The sequence below is a fragment of the Leptonotus elevatus genome, chromosome 19 (assembly GCF_054856555.1).
Source record: "Leptonotus elevatus isolate MCC_2025b chromosome 19, RoL_Lele_1.0, whole genome shotgun sequence".
Taxonomy (NCBI): Eukaryota; Metazoa; Chordata; class Actinopteri; order Syngnathiformes; family Syngnathidae; genus Leptonotus; species Leptonotus elevatus.
The window spans coordinates 1186385-1202112 of NC_141257.1; positions in this window are offsets into that span (position 1 = coordinate 1186385).

The window sequence follows — 15728 nt, forward strand, 5'->3', positions numbered from 1 at the left end:
GCCCCCCCCCCTGCACCCGCCCGCCCGCCCGCCCGCCTCCCCCCTCCCGCCCCCCCAGTGACGAGGAGAAGGCGCCAAAAATCCGCAGCAGCCCCCGCAGTGGGGAGAGAAGAAAAAGCACTGCAGAATATTCCCAAGAAAAGAGCGCAGGGAGTGCGGAGGAATTACTGACACCACGTACACCCCCTCCCAAAAAAAAGGAGGAAGGGGGAAGGCGGAGGACTCTCAGCTTCCAAGTAAATTCCCAGCCGAGCGCGCGCAATCCACAAGAGAGCAAATAAAAGCCACAAATGGAGCCAGCGGACGGACGCAAAGAGGAGGACAAGGAAGGAAGGAAAGGGAGTGGGGGGGGGCGGGGGGGCCGGACTTGTGGATGTCGAGGGAGTCAGCCCGCGGGAGGGATGCTCATCGTCGGATGGTGCGTCAGAAAAGCACCGCTTGACGCTGACGCCGCCGCCGCTACTGCCGCCGCTGCCGGTGATGGTGGTGCGCGCGAGAGGGATGTGGAGGAGGAGAGAGGGAGGATGCGGAGGAGGGGGGGGGGAGTGAGAGAGCGAGAGAGAGAGAGAGCGCAAACCACAGCGAGAGAGGACGCACATGCATGCAGGCTTTCTGACAGCCGAGAGGGATTTAACGGGGCTTTTATGCTCGCTGCTCGCACGGCGCACGCGTCCCGCCGCCAAATTCAACAAGGCGGTAAAAAAAGTGAACGGCGACTTCACACCTTCCCATGGGACACATTCGACAGAATCACACTGAGGGGCGTGAAGGATGAGCTCACATACATTTGTGGCAACGTCAAATAATAAAGCAGATACATGCAAGAAATGCTAACAAAAACAATGGAGATGAATTTTATCCAAGAGGAGATTGAGGGCAGTGAGACAACAGGGTACAGCAGCCAAGGGGGAGATTGTTACAATTTACCACATATTGTTTACCGTTGCCATTTAAAAAAAAAAAATTGTTGGCCGTGGTAGGGAGACCAGTTTTATCCGGCTGGAGACAAAGGGCAAAGTGCAGCCAAATGGAGACTGTGGAGTCTAATGCTGCAGTTTCCAAAATGAGCTAACACTATAGCATGGGTATTTGTCATATGTTGGCCACTATTAGGAGACAAAGTTTCATCTGAGAGGAGACTAAGGTGCAAAGTGCAGCCAAGGGGAGACTGTGGAGTCTTACACTGCAGCTCCTAAGTTAAGATAAGGTTATTACATTGGTATTTTAGTTTGTAATTTGTTCATATGTTGGCCACAGTTATTAAACCATTTGTATGCAAGATGAGACTGAGGGGAAAGTGCAGCTAAATGGAGACTGTGGAGTCTTATACTGCATGGTCCTGAGCTAATGGTAAGATTACATTAGTATGTGTGCGTTATTTTGGCATTTGTTTAAACACTTCAAGAAAAACATTATTATTTTATTTATTTATTATTTAAAAAAAGTGCACTTTGCATCCAAAAGGAGAATGAGGGCCAAGTGCATCAAAGTGAAGACTGCGGAGTAAAATTTCTAAGTGTCCAGAAATGGCGTTAGCATATGTGCTTATTTTATCAGTCAAATTGCATCCAAGTGGAGGACAAAGTGCAACAAAGTCGAGACTGAGGACTCTTAATACCGCATTGTCCAGATATGAACGCGAAGCAACATTTAGCATGACATGCCAAACGCACATTGTGTGTTCATTTTGACATATTATAGTCAAATTGTATCCGCGAGGACACTGTGGGCAAAGTGCCGGCAAGCCCCCGCACACTTGAGTTTGACCGCGGCTGTGGAGAGCGTCCATCAGCCGCATTTCCTGCCGGTCGGAAGCTGGCCGAGTGCTTTTTCTATTCACGCGTCCAAGCGAGGGGATTAAGTTCCCCCGCAGGCCCCGCCCGCCCCTGCGCCGATAAAAAATACAATACGATTGCGCTATAATTCACGGGATTGTTAAACAGGCGTGGGAAGAGGAAAGCCGGTGGAGGGAGGGAGGGAGGGAGGGAGGGGGGGAGTTATGGGGGATGGTCATGTGACCAAAGCTTTTTCACTCGACAGCAAGAAAGGTTTTTGAGTGATTACCAGATTGATCGTCTCTTCGTTCTTGTTGATGTTTTTTTTTTTTTTTGGTTTAGCTGCTTTGTCATGCAGAAGGGGGACAGCAAATGTCTTTTCACGCTGGGACAGTTTTTCGGTGCAACGAGGGAGTTTGAAAGACTCCCTCTGTGGTTGCTTGTCTCGTGATATTTATTGGAAAAGCGGACGGACGGAACACGCTTCGTGAGGGGACAGACGGGCAGAAAAGAGAGAACCGGGTGACTACTTTCCCTTTTTGCTTTTTTTAAATTTGTGATGTTGTCCCCTTATTTATTAATTTATTTTAATTTTTAATTGTTCAACTATTTTTTTTTTACATTTAAACTTGCGACCTTGTCCCCTTTTAATTTTTTAAAAAATTAAAAAATTAAATATTTTATTTCATTTATTTTAATGTTTCAATTTGTGACCATGTCCCCTTTTTTCTTTTTTTTTTACTCCCCTTTTGACTTGTGGGGTGCCCGTAAGTGGCGTGGGAATTGCTTATCTGGCATAACTCAAGCGGTGGTGGCAGATGATCAAATGATCTGAATATCTATAAAAAAATATATATTTTAAAAAAGGGGGTAGGGGGGGTGCCACAGGGCTCTGTTTTAGAACCACTGTTGTTTTCCTCGTATGTTAAAGACGTTGGTATGAAAAACAGTTTCATGCATCTGTATGTGGATGTTAATGGTCTCCCTCAGTTGATCGGTTGCTGTCAAACTACAGTGGGATTTCCACGTAATCCGTAAAACACTTACTCAACTTAAAATTGGTGTCAAACATACAAATCAAAAGCTGTTCGTTCATTCAAATAAGAGTAAGAAAACGACTGTTGATGGGGTTTTCCTGTCACATCTGTTTGTTGTTATTATTATTCCTGGTACCCCCCGCAGTCATTTTTGTCCTATGCTGGCGAACGTTAGCCAAGTAGCACCACTTGGATTGCGGCACTCGAGCACACCGACGCTAGCACTTGTCTTAATCTCTGCCAAATTGCCACTCGTTTCAATGCTCGTTAGCGTTAGCCTGATTGCCTGATTGCGTCCATTGTTAGCATTCGTCCTGTTAGCTCCCGGCTGCCGCTCTTTTGCCAACGTTAGCCAAGCACGGCCTTCCTCCGTAATGGCTTTCTAGCGCGCTGACGTTAGCAGCGGTCTCGGCGTCGTCCGGGTTGCCGGGCCCGAACGGCCTCCCTCGTTCCAGCCGTCGCTTCTTCCATTAATCGCAACTGTAGGCCGAGCCTTGGCGTTTTATCACCGCGGCACTTAAGTTCAAAAACGGGGCGTACACGCAGACGGGTTGGAAACATGGACGGCGGCAAATGCGTGTCACGTGAAAAGCGCGACTCGCAAATGTCAGATGTTTGTTTTTTTGCCGTCGTGAATCGTTCAGACGAGGCTTCAGACCGCGCCCTTCTTAACGAGCCGCCGGGCCCGCGTATTAGCGCTAATTGCGACGTACTCCATCAAGGACGCGCTGATGTTTACACTCCAGTAATCAGGCATGGAAAATTCCACACGGGTTCCACCGACAGATCCATCCAGGACTTTTTTTTTTTTTCAAAAGGTCAAACGACGTCGACTAGCGCATTTTAGCTTCCTCCTCAAATTGAAAGCCAAAAGCCCAAATCACTTTTTCTGAATGGCGTACATTATCCCGATGAACGCTCGGGTCCGAGGACATCGCTCAGCGAAATCCGCAAGCCGGCGTCACGTGTCAGCTATTCGGAACGGGTACGGCGTGAAAAACGGCGTTGCGGGCGGTCGTAATTCACGCGGGGGGACGCGGCCGCCGGTGAAATATCCGAGCGCTTTGTGGGCCGTCTTGTTTCCAAGAATGAGCGAAGGGGGGAATGCTGATGGGTCGTTCATCAGCACGCCGTCGCCTTCTCACGGGATTCACTGAGCCGGAGATTTGCTTCCCGTCTGATTGCAGCGTTTTGGTTTCGTGTCTGGGGATTGGTACGATTTGCGCCATGGATATTAGAGCCAATCATTGTTGATACACGGTAATTACTACGTAATAAGATACCATTCACTCAAATGATGCCAATTATGACGAGATAATTGAGCACAATTGCGATTTGATGCGATTCATGCAAGTTAAGATGAATTAAGGATTTGGTGCGATGCCATTGAGTCTAGTTACGATGACGTGTGATTGACTCCAATGAATATGCAACGCCATTTACAATGGCGTTTTTTCACTTTGTCCAGTGACCGCATTCGTCTCACTCATCTCAAAATCATCTTTGCAGCCCTTGTGCTCCTTCACTGCGCGCCACGGCAGCCATTGTATGGACGCGGTCGTTCTGGGTCGCTGCAAGTGCGATGTCATATTTGGGCACAGGGGGCGGGGTCAAAATGACATCATCCGTCTATTGCTCGGACATGTCCCAACTTGGTCAAACATGTCCTGACCTGTTGTGGCTCACCGGAAGTGTGATGTCATAAGGGGCGGGGTCAAAACAGGACACGTCGGGACATGTTTTCAGCCACTGGAAGTGTGACGTTATAGGAAGTCCATATTTGGACGTGGGGGCGGAATTATGACATCATAAGAAACGTGCCCGTGTTTGGGTAAAGGGGCGGGGCCGGAAATGAAGGGGCGGCACCGGAAGCGCAGGCCGTCCCACCTGTCAAAAATGTTGACAAAAGCGGGATAGTGTTTCTCTCACACCGGGGGTTAGTGAAATACAGCATTGCAGGGGGGGGGGGGGGGGGGGGGCGATTTCACAACTAATTAACTCAGTAGCTGCAGTCATATTAGTTGTTTTTGCAGAGGATAAAGAATATATGCAAGTGTTGTTTTATTGTAGATTGATTATCAAATTAATTGTATTTATTTTTTTATTGTCCAAATGCTCAGAATTTCACATCCGATTTCTGTCTTCCATTATGAAAGTGAACTGATTATTAATATGTTTACTTTGGAAGGCAATATTTTTGCTTATGTTGTGACATTTTATAGACCAAGTCAGTAACTGGTTCATAATTCATTTATTCATGTTTTTGAAAAAAGGCATGGAAATGAAAACATGCTTTTTTTTTTTAAATCCAATTTATCGATAAATCGATTGTGAAAATAATCAAGAGTTGCAGCACTTCATACATGTTCTGTTGAAATGTGTATCTGTTTCTTAACACATTATAATAGCACCACACAGACGGCACCCGTCATTTTGCATTTTGTGTTAGCATAAAGCTAGCAAGCATTCAAAGCGACTTGGTAGTTGAAAACATACTTTTTGTAACGTCATCTCGTCTTGGGTAAAAGGGTGTTGCGTAAATGTCCTCCAAAGAAAAAAAAACGGAAGGCCACGCGGGAGAAAGACGTCAGGGAGGGACGGACGCGTTTTACGATTCAGGTAAAGCGGCGACAAAGCGCCGGCAAACATTTGTTCTGTACCATTAAACGTCGCTATTGTGCCCGCGCGGCTGTGCGGGAAAGTCGCGCTGAAGGACGTCCTCCACAAGATAATGTTGAAAGGGGCTGCTGGGGGGAACGGATGGGGAACGGGGAGGGGGGGGGGGGGCAATGCTACACTACGCCACGCTGCTACGCTACCATGCTACATTTGTCCTGGTCAGAGGAGGTTATCAGCGCTCCCTCTTATCCCAGGATGCAAATTAAATCAGGAGCGTGTCCAATCAAACAGGTCGCTGGCTTCAAAGGAGGCGTGCGGAGTGGTGGGCGGACGCCATTTTGATTAGAAGAAGAAGAAGAAAAAAAAAAAGAAGCAAGTGGCGGGCGTCTTACATAACGGCTCTTACAGTGAACGCTTCCGACGTGCCTGTGGGTCAAATGAGCCGCGATTGAACCGAGACGCATTCTCGCTCGCTGGATTGCTGCCACCGTCGGGAAGAGGGGGAGGAAGGCAAGACGACGGAAGTGAAGGAACGAAAGAAAAGGAATAAATTAGGATGGAGGGAAGGATGGAAGGCCAACGTAGGAAAAGATGGAGTGAAGTAGGACGGAAGGAAAAAGGAATGTAGGAAAGGAAGGATGGACAGCAAGTGTAAGCAGGAAATGAAGGACAAAAAGGAAAAACTGAATGGAGGGCAAGAAGGAAGCAAGAAAGGACGGCAAATGACTCACTAAGGAAGGAACAAATGCAGAAGAAGTGAAAGAAGCAAAGAGAAATGAAGATGAGCATAAGAAGTGAGGAAGGAAGAATGGTCAGAACCAAGCTGGAAATGAAGGAAGAAAAAAGGAAGTAAAGAAGGAAGACGTCAAGTGAAGGAAGCAGAAAAGAGCAGAAATACGGAGGGAGTGAAGTGAAGGAGAGGGGGGAGAATGGAAGGCGGGGTCAGAAAAGAGGGAAGGTTTAGGTGAACGGTATGAGATTTTTTCTAATAGGTTTTCTGGTGAGCTAACAAATACACGCACGCACGCACGCACGCACATACACATACTCACCCACACACACACACACAAAAAAAAAATATATATATATATAAAAAATAAAGAAAAATAATAATAAAAGAGCAATGATGATGACATTTCCGAATGAACAATACTGAGCTCTTAAAACAAAAGAAAAAAAGAAGAAAAAAAAAAGAAAAAAAAGAAGAAAAAATAAAAAATAAAAAAAAGAGGGAAGGAAGGAAGGAAGGAAGGAAATGGATAAAGGTGAATGGAAGTTTAAAAAAAAGAAGAAGGGAGGGAGGGAGAAAGGAAGGAAGGAAGGAAATGGATAATGGTGAATAGAAGTGAAAAAAGAAGGAAGGAAAAAAGGAAGGAAGGAAGGAAGGAAGGAAATGGATAAGGCTGAATGAAAGTAAAGGAGTGCAGGAAGGAAGAAGGTGTAAAAGAGGACTTTTGGCTTAACGCCAGCCGACGTGTTCGAAGCCGTCGGTCAAAGCCGCGTCGCCGTCGCCGACGTCACCTCGGGTTCGAGGAGAGTGGCAAGTGACACCACGTCAACGCGTCAGAACGGCCGACGGATCGTGAGACGGCGCGCGATTGCACGTTTGCACGCAAACTCTCTCGAAAAAAAACTGTCACTCCAATGACACGCGATGGAAGCGCGCGCGCACACACGCACCCACGCACACACAAAGTCAGGCTGTTGTTTGAAATTTGCCGTCAGCCGCGAAGACGTGCCGATTAATATCTGAAGACTCGACTTATTAAGCTCATCATTTGAGCTCTTGCTCACTGGAATCTTTTTTTCCCCTATTTATCGAAAAGTCCTCATTTTGGCGTATTCCGCCCGGCAACTCGCCGTTGTGGAAAATGAGAGCGTTTAGCCGCATTATTTTCCATTTCTATGCGTCTTTTGAAATCCGTGTTGGCAAATCCGATGCTCTTAAGATCTCTCACGCTTATATTTTATGCAGAGCCTTGCAGGTTTTTTTAGGTTGTCGTCGTGCCACTTTTTGAATAATTTAGCGTTAGCACGCCGCTAAGTAAGGAGACGGCGGGGATGAGCTCGGTACACGGCGGCCTACAGAGAACATGCGCACGACTCAAAACGCCGGCGAAAGCGCTCGAACGCGGCAAAATGACCACCAAGAAAGCAACCATGTCCTTAAACGAGCCATTTGGAAAAAAGATTTCAAGCAGCGTTCGGCTTTCTTTGTATTCGTTCATTTCGGAAATGACGCGCCTGCTGCCCGCTCTGGCGCGTCATTCGCTGAACAGAGAGCGAAGATGCCAAAATATTTGGGCGGTCAAAGCCCCTCCCCCGCCGCACCCGCAAACAAATGAAAGGCATGAAAGATAAATGAGGACGCTTTCATTCATATTTGATGAGCGGCCTTTGGATGCATCGCAACAAGATGGCCGCCGCAAACAGGTGTCACTCGCATGCAAAGACAGAAGATTCAAAAAATATATACACGCCGAATAAGACAAAATGGCTGACGGGAAGAGAAGAAAAGATTTGGAGGGCAAAGGTCATCATGAGTGGCCAAGCTGAGGCAGTGCGGAACAATTTGAGCAAAAAAAATACAAACATTGAAAGCAAAATACATTTTTCGCAGAATCCAGTGCGGCCACAGGACGGGCTGCTCAGGACACGTGCGCGATCGAAGACCGTCCTTGGTGGGGGAAATCTGAGCAGAACTTTCAGTTTACAAAATCTCTTTTTGTGGATTTGTGAGTATATTTTGCACAACTGGAAAAAACGTGCGCGTGTGCCAAATATGGACAAATGGCTGACTTTGTTTCATTTCTTGGTTCGTCAGATGCGCTACACAATCGGGACAGACGGCCGATAACTGAAATGGCAGTCCTGTCCTTGCATTGGGTTCAAAAATTGAGAAATCAAAAAGTTTGCACGAGTTGGGTCACAAAAGAAAAAAAGGGGCGGGTCCCACTACTGGATCCAACTTTTTGCATTGTTGCGTTGAAATAGACCCCAAAATTTTTTATTATTTTGGGACAAAATGACACAAATATCGGGTTAGTTATATGATACCAAACAAGGGATAGACCGATTATCGGCACCGATATTCAGCATTTTGAAGAATCATACCGCTGATAATAGATCCTTTATATATATATATATAAATATATATATATATATATATATATATAAATATATATATATATATAAATATATATATATATATAAATATATATATATATATATATATATATATATATATAAAATTATTAATTATTTCAATTTTCATAAATGCTTCTGACCCTAAGAACTCTCTGCACCTTCTGTTTTTGTTTGAAATTAAAACTAAGATAAGAACAATTTTAATACTTCAGATCATCTGAAATTTCAAAAAAACGGTATTTACTGTCACAACAATAGGAAGCCGATGACTTATTTTGAAGACAAGCTACTGCCCCGGGGAGATCCCTCAACTTTGTCTATTGACTACGATTTTTTTTTAACTCTTTGACTGCCAGACGTTTTCAGAAAAGGGATGCCGCCAGTGCCAGCCGATTTAAGCATTTTGACTGATTTTCAAGGTCCACAGAAAATGTTCTGTTTGGACTATGGAAACACACGTACTACCAAATGAAAGATTGGACTTTCATCTTTCATCAGAAAAAAAGAGTTTGTTTCTACCTTATTCCGTTCTTTAGTAATCAACAATAGAAAATGGTTAGTTTGACCCAATTTCGCCCGTGTTGGACCAAAATACGGAGAAATCAAGCTTTTAGTGAAACGATATTATTTCATGCATTCTAGTGAATTTGACACTTCTTTTTGTCCATGAATGATGCCACAAACACCTAAATAGTGCTTTACTTCTATAAAACACTACCACCAAGAATGAAAAAGTGTTTTTTGATAGCAAAATACGTTTATTTACATTCAACAGTGTAACAATTTGACAACAATTTGGCAAACTATTTACAAATGTGTGCAACTGTGGTGCTATTTACAAATATGTGGATGTTTCAACGACAGTTTTTCTTTTTGTAACACTCTCCTGCGTGCAAGGAGACGCAACAGCATTTGCACAAGATTGCCTCTTCGCGTGCGCCACTTTCTTGCCGGCCGTTTTTTTCCGGGGAATAGCAAGTATATACTGCAGTGTGTCATCAAGTCTAATATCAGGATCATGCTACGGTTACGTTACGGTGGTGTTACGTCTCGCTTCCCCGTGTCCTTCAGTTGCTATACCGGGTTGGTAGGAGCTGTTCTGATCCATTTTATCCACTCCATTCATGGTGGCATCGTAGTCCAGAAACAGTGTCTTCTCCGTGATCAGACTGTACCCGCTCCTCCGATGAATATGCATTGGACTCGGGGTACTCTTCATTGTCCGATCGAATGTCCGCTTGTGCAGCTCCGCGTTTTCCGGCCTTAGCAGCGCTAGCCGCGCTAGCCGCGCTTTGCCGGTGGGGCTTACTACGTGTTCATAACAGTCACGTTGGCGTAGAGTCATCTTCATCATCATCATCAATCTGCATTGGTCGATGCCAACTCTCCATCGCCCGATCGAATGTCCGATTGTGTAGAAGTACCCGGCCGGCTATTGTGCGCGTTTTCCGGCCTTAGCAGCGCTAGCCGCGCTAGCCGCGCTTAGCCGTGAGGCTTACTACGTGTTCATAACAGTCACGCCAAAGCTTCCAACTTTGGCGTAGAGCTCGTTGTCATCATCATCGTTGACATCAATGCGCTTTTTAGTATTGATTGATGCTTTCCGTCTTTGAAAAAAATGCTCAAGCTGAGCTGCTTGTAACCGGTTGCTTGGTCAAGCCATTGTGGCTTGGATCAGCCATTGTCTCCTCAACACTCTAGCTCCGCCTCACGTCTTCTACTGACGCCCACGGTGGGCGGCCCATCCAACCTTGTGCAAAGAGTCATCGCTGCCCTCTAGGGGCCAAAACGAGTCTTTGACTAATCAGATCAGCCTGATTCTTTCAGCACAGCTGCCCAAGGCTTTCCTGCACCCGTTTTTGAAAAAAAAAAAAAAACATAGGGGACGTCTTTTAACGTCCTCGGCGCCCTTCCCTAGGTTTATGCTAAACGTTTTATAACGTTTATGGCAGTCAAAGAGTTAATTCCAATATTTCACAAACCCTAAACATTGTTCATTATACATATTGATGCCAATAATTTCCCTTTAAGTGAAAATAAATATATCTGCTCCAAATATCGGTTATCGCCGTCCTTCACTGCCAATAATCGGTATTGGTATCGGCCGTGAAAACAAAAAAAAAAAACATATCAGTGAACATCAACATGAACTTGCAAGACCTGCGAGGTCAACTTACAGCTGGCAAAGATATAAAAAAAAAAAAAAAATGCTTATTTGGGAACACCAGAAACCTCATTTAGTCACGAGAAATAATGAGCCTGGAGGAGCATCTGTGATGGCAGAAGGGTATGTGTGTGCGTGTGCGTGCGTGTGCGTGCGTACGCGCTACCCATTCCCCCTCTCTCCCATCAGCCATTAGATCAGTTGTTGTGGCCATATCGATCGCGCACACGCGCGGTCTCTTCATTACGAGTCTCAGGGGCCGCCGTGCAGTCCACCTGCCACTCGCTCGGCCTCCACTGAACGTATTTTGTGTCCTTCCTCAAATCTTGTGTGCTTGCTTGTGGCTTCAAAAAGGAAAAAAAGAAAGAAAATTGTACCTGCTTCAACGTGCGTGCGTGCGTGCGTCACTCTGGTTTCCACGGCGACGGCGGATGGAGACGTGGCGAGCGGCGGGAACAGCTATGCAAGCAAAAAAGAAAAAGTATTGAAGCAGCAACGGGAAATATCCCTATAAACAATTGCATTGTTAAAAAAAAAAAGAAGATTTTAATAGTAATGAATGAAATGTCATGTATTATTATGCATTACGCATTCACGTGTAAATGTTCGATTTTGTTAGTATCTTTACTTTTTACAAAAATTCTCAAATTGATATATTTTTTTATTTTGTTTACTAAAACATATTTGCACCAACATGCTTTTTTTTGCTTTTGTTTATATATATTTTTTAATTGTTTAATCTATATATAAATATTGATTCTTATATTTTATATATATTGTTATTTAAACAATACATAAGGCAACATGTTTTATTTACTAAAAAAAACAACATTAACATCAAAGTATTAAACGTTTTGTTTCAAATGTTTAAAATATAATTTAACTATATTTATTAATAATATTTGATGTATATTTTTTATCAAATATTTCATTTTAAAAAATGACATAAAACAACATTTAATATTTTTGTATACTTTTTTGTATCTTTTTACGAAAATTACATGAGGCAAGTCAACCGACAGGAGAAAGTTAATATAACTTAACAAATAAGATTTATTTAAAAATAATACCCAATTGACCCATATGTATGGTTTATATAGGTTAAATTTTTTTAAATATAAACACAGAAGAAATAGTTGTGTCAAGTTGAATTTTAGGAGCCTTACAAGAAGGACAATTCTTTAAAATGTTTGAAAAACGGTGAGACGTTGACTAAATATTTGCCCAGGAAGCATGCAGCAAGTAAATAACAAATTGTTCTCCAATTGATCTGTTTACAATGGAAGGTCCCACATGGGGGCAGGACAGGATCGCACCGCTGACATCCACCACAGGGGTGCGAGGTGGCGCGTGTAGCGAGCGCCACCAATTAGCACATCATTTGCTCTCCCGCTTCTCACAAAGCCATTTCCGGAATCGCAGCCACGCTGAGCCGGCTCCGTGGCAAAAGGTCAGCGGCAAGGCTCAGTGGCGGCGCCCCCCCCCACCCCCAATCCTTCCTGACCGCAACACCCCCCCCCCCCCCCCCCCCCCCCCCGCCACCATCACCAAGAACACATCATCCTCCATATTCACCCACCATGTGATTCGTTATTTGGCAGAGAGGAAACCTGCATTTATAATAAAAAAATGGAAATGCAGAAATAAGGAAGATGAGGAAGCGAAACTAAAGGGAACAAGAAAGGTAAAAATAAGGACAGAAGGAAGAAAGAAAGGGTGAGTGGAAACCACAAATGAAGGAAGGACTGGGAAGGAAAGTTGAACGCACAAAAGAAGGCTGGTATTAAAGCAAGCAGGCAGAATGGAGGGAGGAAGAAAGGAATGAAGGAGGGAAGGAAGGAGAGCAGGCAGCAGGGAAGGAAAGATGGAAAGAAGGTGGGAAGAAAGGAATGAAGGAGGGAAGGAAGGAAAGCAGGCAGCAGGGAAGGAAAGATGGAAAGAAGGGAGAAGAAGGCGGGAAGGAAGGATGAAGGAAAAAAGAGTGAGAGGAGGAAATGGGAAGGTGAAAGCAAGAAAGGGAAGGAGTGGGCAAATGGAAGCCGTAAGTGAAGGACAGATGAAAAGCAGGACGAAGCGGTAGGGAAGGAAAACAAAAGCAGGTAACAAGCAAGTAAGAAGAGGAGAAGAAAGGAGGACTTTAAAAAAAAAGAAGAAGACAAAGACGGTGCAAGGAAGGAAGGAAGGAAGGATCGAGGGATGAAAGAAGCAGGAGGTCATGAGGGAGCGTGTAAAGAAGGAAAAAGAAAAGGAGGGAAGAGGCAAGAAAGAAGTGGGTAAATAAATGAAAGCCACAAATGAAGGATGAAAAGTAGGAAGCAGAGGCAGGAAGGAAAAGGAATAAAGGAAGGAATGAAAGGTAACAAGGGAGAAACTAAAGAAGGAAGACAATGATGGGACGGAGGGAGCTACAAATGAAGGAAGGCTGAAAACGACAACGTCAGCAAGGACTCAAGTGGCAGTTGAAAAAGAGAAGCGAAGAAGGAGAAGGACAACGGAAGGATGTGGCAACGAAATATGGAAGGCATGGATGAATGCAGCAAAAGGGAAGGACGGAAAGAAGTCGGGACTTGAGGAACACCCGAGGAAGGAACGAAGGACGGTGAGGCAAAGAATGGCGAAGCAAGAAAGAAGGAAGGATGATAAAAAGGTAGGAAGGAAGGAATGGAAGCCGAAACTAAAGACAAAAAAAGAAGGGAAGACATCCGGAGGGAAAAAGGAGGCATCTGAACATTGCTGCCATACAACAAGAGCATGCTAACAATGCTAATGCTAACAAGCATAGAGAAGAACCGTCACTATTTTATTAGCATGACGATTTCCTGTCAAGCCGATTCACATGATATGAAGTCAAACAAAGTCGCTTGAGCCAAGATGGAGTCCAAGCGTGCGCTTGCCGTACGCCAACATTCGCACGTGACGCTCATTTGTTTGATTTTCAGTCTCACCCGGCGCATTATCATCACATTAGCAAAGATTTATGCGGGACCGCCATTTTCTGAACCCTCACACGCGGCGGGCGGCGACACACAAAAAAATGGATTACTCCAGCGTGCTCGTTCATTTTCTGGCTGGAGAATCTTGAAAAAAATGATTCGCTATTCAGAAATCCGCCAGCTTTTGCAGTAATTGCTCTTGGTGGACGAGGGAGGGGGGGGGGAGGGGGGGGCCTCGGCGGACCGATGAGGCGTTTAATTCACACACGCAGACAAGCATTTGACCTGCATCGCTACACCAAGACGGGGGGGGGGGGGGGGGGGCTGGGGGGCAGACATGATGGAATTCAATTTAATCACATGCCGGCAAATGTGGGAGTCAAAGTATTTCGGGGGCGTGTCGAGGTGAGAGACCCCGTTTGGCCATCTGGGACAAGGTGTGAGGAAAACCGCTAGGAATCATCAGGGGAATGTCACAGGAAGATTGACACGGAAATAGAAGGGCACGAAATTGCGTCAGGGAAGGAAATCACAGATGGCAAAGACGGAAGGTTGGCGTAAAACTGGCGAGACCTCCAGGTGGCAAATCCAGATCCAGAGGTTCAAAAGCCTGCCACAGTTTGGCTTCAGCCATTGAGGCTAGCGAGCTGGAGCTAGCTCCCTAGCAGGTTAACAAGCACCATGGGAGCTAGCTAGCTAGCTAGCTAGCACCTGAGGCTAAAGCCAAACGGTGACTCTGACAACAAACAATGCGACTGGCATCGTGGGGATTCTGAACCCAAGGCTCAAAAGCGCGACTGTCTTGGATCAAACTAAAATGTCCGGTCACCCGATCGTACGTGATTTCCAAGCTACGGCTCTCGAACCCTTGTTTGAGAAGCGGCAATCGAAACCTGCGGCCGAGTCCCGGTCTCCGAAGGGAAAACCATTTAGCTAAGCAATCAAGCGCTAGAATGAATTGTGATGCTAGCTAGTGCTAGCATGAATTGTGATGCTAGCTAGCTAGCGCTAGCATGAATTGTGATGCTAGCTAGCTAGCGCTAGCATGAATTGTGATGCTAGCTAGCGCTAGTGGTTGTTGGGTGCGGAGCCTAATGGCTTCGAGCGTTCCATCTTGAAGAAACGCATTCAACATGGACGCTACTCGACGATCAGGTGGGGAATCAATAAGATCGCGTCGTTTGTAAGACTTGGATGGGAGGGAAAAAAAAACGGCTCTGCCCACGTGATCTGAAGAAGAATCTTAAGAAGTTTTGTAGCCGAGCTCCGTCCCCCGGAAGTGAAAGCGTGCCGTGTAACGTGTGCGGCCGCAGATCCCGAGCTCTTCTGGGTATTTGGGATTACATCAAGTGAAACCACGTGCGTGCGTCGCAATGGCCCAGGCGCGGTGTGTGCGGTGTGTGCGTGTGTGTGCGTGCGTCGCCCTGACAACTGAAGCCTAAGCTTTTCCGAAGACACGCGCCGTGGGGAGCCTTGTTTTGCATTATCATCAAAGACACATACGTGCTATGGGAGACGGAAGCGGCGTGTCCTTGCCACCGCGCATCACAAGACAGGCCTCGGTCCCGCGCGCGAGGAGACGTCCCCAAACCGCGTTGACAGAATCCCCACATGGTTTGGGGTTTGTATTGCGTTTTCGCATGGATGCGCCTGAAAGATTTAAGACGACAAATGGCGGATCCTGGAGCGGGTGCGACGGAACGGAAGGAGGTGAAGATGGTGCTTGTTTTTCACCCAAGCGGGTTTTGGGTGACGTGCAGCGCCATCCGCAGGCGATGCGATTGCCTTCACATGAGAAGCATGGGGGGGGGGAATAGCAGGCAACCATTTTGAATGCACGCTGGGGCGGGGCGCTCATGAGCAAAGCGTCGGTCTCGCTCGGCTGTTATTTTGTGTGAAGACAAATTCCTCCTCGTGCGTTTTTTTTACATTCGTGGCCAATGAATCCGATTCTGAAAAAGGAGTTTGAAATTGCATTCAAAAGGCCACAAGATGGAGGCAAAACACTTCAAATGGAGAGATCATAAAACACCAACGCCATGCAGCTAGCATG